We start from the raw sequence: 3,769 nt of genomic DNA on the forward strand, positions 1-3,769 counted from the left end.
CTGTGCAAAGCACTGAGGATACAAAGAAAGGCAAAAGACAATCTTTGCTCTCAAGGAACTCACAGTCCAATTGGGATCCAAAGGTCATTCTTGTTAAAGAAAGCAGAAGCAAAATAAAAGTTGAATATTTATTCCTTATACTCCACCTTCTTTTATCATCATTGAACCTCCCTAAGCAGTGATCTCATCCCTAATGGAAGGTTTGGGGCTAGAAGTGAACTCAGGATTGGAGATATAGATTTGGGAATTAACTTCATAGTTCAATGAAATTGAAAAGGGAGAGGATATAGGTAGAGAAGGAAAATGGTCAAGGACAGAGTGTAAGGGAACACCCACATGAAGCAGTTGGGAAGGCAGCAAATGAGACAAAGATGGAGCAACTAGAGGGATGGAATAAGAACCAGGGGAATGTAATGTTTCTGAAGCTAAAGTGGTGCCCATGGCTAGGAGGATGTGGGTGGTCAACAGTGCCTAAGTCAAGAGTTCTTAACCAGGATTCTCCAAAGGGTCTGTGAATAGATTTCAGGGAGTCTGTAAATTTAGGTGAGAAAAATGTTATCTTTATTTCAGTATGATTGGTTTCCTTTGTAATTCTATGTATTTTATTTATTTATATGAGTAGTTTAGGTAGTACAGTAGCTAGAGTGCCAGATTCAGAGTTACAGGGTTTAGCGATCTGGAAAATCCATGTAAAATATTTTGGCACTCCCTTTGTACCAGAGAAGGTCTGAATTATTATGGTATTAAAAGATAAAATCTGTTGATATTCTATACATATATTTTATGCATTTCTGAGTTTCTGAACTGTGTCATCTGCTGGCCTTTGCATGTTGTCTGTGGATTTTGCAAAACTCCCCCCAAATTCCCATTTAATTTCTTATGCTGACCTATGATATATCAAAACTGAGATGGGGAAAGTTGCAATGTGGGAGGGATAACTGTACTTAATGTGTGACCCTAGTCACACATTAGACGACCAGTCACTTACTCTCAGATTTTCTTCATCTGTAAAATGGGGATAATAATAGCCCCTTCCTCCCAGGGTGGTTGTGAAGATCAAATGAGATAATGTATATAAAATGTTTTGCAAGCCTTAAAGTAAAATGTGATGCTGGCTATCATTTTTATCATTCAGTTTATGCATTTAAAAATGTTATTCTGAGAAGGGCTCCATAGGGTTTACCAGATTGCCCAAGAGATCCAGGACACACAGAGGGTTAAGAACTCTTGGTCTAAAGCTTCCAAGGAGATGATGAAGGAGGCCAAGTAATGATAAAAGGCTATTGGGTTTGACAATTAGGATTCATTTCTTTGAGGTAAGCTCTTTTCTCTCCTTACAGCCAATTAAAAATGCAAGTCCACAGCTGGGAGAGAACAGATTGTCCCCAGTACCTGGATGCTTTTCTCTTTTCTCTTAATGATTTTCTCCAGCCTTCTGGGGAAGCTGGGGTGAGGTAAAAGGATTCAGAGAAAGAATGAAGAGGCAGAGATGCAGGAAGCTGGGGGACTGAAGACAACCTTTTTTGCTTTCACATTTTATCTTGTTCCAGCCATGCCAAAGGTTTCTATGAAAGCTAGCACAGTTACCCTTGATGCTGAATTCTTGACAGTCTAAGTGACATGGTCTTATGGGGAAGGAAACAGATCAACAAATCTTTTTCATCTAATTTCTTCAAAACATCGTTTAGTCCAGGAATAATGATTGATTAACATGGTAATAAGAAGCCCACACTTGAGTTTCTTTCCTTTTTTTTCTTTTTGGTCCTTCTGTTACCATGGTTTTATGTTTGTTTTAAAATATAATTTGAGAATTGTTAGATGACTAAACCATGTGCCATTTTCTGAAAAGGAAATAGATTTTGCTGGTGCACCTGTTGAAGAGCCCCAATTCCTTTAGAATTTCTGGATTTATTTTTCTTCATTTTTAACGTTGAAGGAAGAAAAAGTGCTCTCTTCCTTACTGCCATTGAGCCCCTGGTGCTTTCCAGCAATGTGAGGCTACTTGGGCTAGAAGCGGAAGGTTGTGAAATGGGTGGTGATTCCTACAGGGAGAGGGGAGTCTTTATAAAGAATGATGTAGGTTCTGGTCCTGCTCCAGGACTTTGGACAGGTAATTTAACTGCTCCCAGTGGTGGTTTCTTTATCTTGGAAGTAATGGTGCCTACCCTATCTACCTCATAATTGTGTTATAAGGCTCATATGAGAAAATGTGTTGGAAAAATAAATATTGCTTCACAAATAAAAGACAAAAGTAATCATCCATCCTGCATTTTGTTTCCAGGCTAATCTTCCTAAGATTCCACTTTTATCAGATTTCTCCCTTGCTTAAGCATTGTCACACATTGGCTACCAGTGAGCCCCATGCATTCTAGTTGGGCCAACCTCTCGGTCCTTACACATCACATTCATTTCCTACTCTTTGACCTCATTCTCGCTTGCTTTCTCCCAAGAGGTGTCCTTCCCTACCTCCCAGATACTCAGCAATTGACCATCTCTCTATCGACCATTCTCCAAATCCTACCCACCATTGGAAGCCCGGTCATAGTTTCAGCTCTTCTACCATGAAACCTTCTTGATTACTTCATCCCACAGGGATATTTCCCTCTATTGAACTCCTACAACATTTATTCTCTTCATTGTGCCAAGTAGCACTTAATTATAGCCTCAATTGTACCATTCTTGATTTTTGTCACGCATGATAGTTCCCAGCTAGACTTTTGACTCCTTAAGGTCAGGGAACACATCTTATAATTTCCATAGTAGATGATACAGTGTTGGGCATTTATATTCACTTATTCATTCACATAGTTTCTGGTGCATAGTATGTGCTTAATAAATGTTTGTTTCCTTCCTTCATTAAAAAAAATTATTTAATGACTTCAAACCATTTGCAGCTCTGTATTAAAATCTTCTTGCAGTACTTGTAAAGGTGACACTGGGTATTCAGAATCTAGGCCAGTGGAGTATAAGCACCAGTAATCTCTACCAAGCTGGAAGGGTTTCAAACAGGGACCTGGTGATAGACTGTGTCTGCTGTCCAAGGTGCAGCCTAGAGTAGGAGAGAGGCTTATCACCAGAAGGAGGGTCAGCAGGATTGGATTGGATTGGATTCCTTTTGGCTACCACAATTCGTGAAAAGTATTCTATTAAGATATCATCTATGTTGGTAGAGCAGGTAATCAGCAAATGCTTATTAAGGACTAACTATGTGTCAGGAGCTAGGAGCAGCTCTTTGGCTCAGTGGATAGAGAGCTGGGCCTGGAGTCAGGCAGACCTGAGTTCAGATCCAGCCTCAGACACTTACTGATTGTATGACCCATGGCAAGTCACTTAACCCAGTTTGCCTTAGTTTCCTCATCTGTAAAATGAACTGGAGAAGGAAATGGTAAACCGCTCTAGAATCTTTGCCAAGAAAACCCCAAATGAGGTCATGAAGAGTCAGACATAACATAAACAATTCAACAACAACAACATGTGTCAGGAGAGGCAGTGTGGAATAGCAGATAGAGCACTGGTCTTAGAATCAGAAAGACTAGGTTCAAATCTTGTTTTTGACCAAACTGACTACATAACCTTGGGCAAGTCCCTTAACTACTAAGTGCCTTATACAATTCTTCAAATCTAGAAATCTTAGAGCATCTAGGTTGTATAATGAGTAGAGCTCTGGACTAGAAGTGAGGAAGATTTGAGTTCACATACTGCCTTATATACTTACTAGCTGTGTGACTCTGGGCAATTAGCCTCTCTGTGCCACAATTTCCTCATCTTT

Source organism: Phascolarctos cinereus, unplaced genomic scaffold (assembly GCF_003287225.1).
Source record: "Phascolarctos cinereus isolate Bilbo 61053 unplaced genomic scaffold, phaCin_HiC Scaffold_2;HRSCAF=192, whole genome shotgun sequence".
In the NCBI taxonomy this organism is placed as follows: domain Eukaryota; kingdom Metazoa; phylum Chordata; class Mammalia; order Diprotodontia; family Phascolarctidae; genus Phascolarctos; species Phascolarctos cinereus.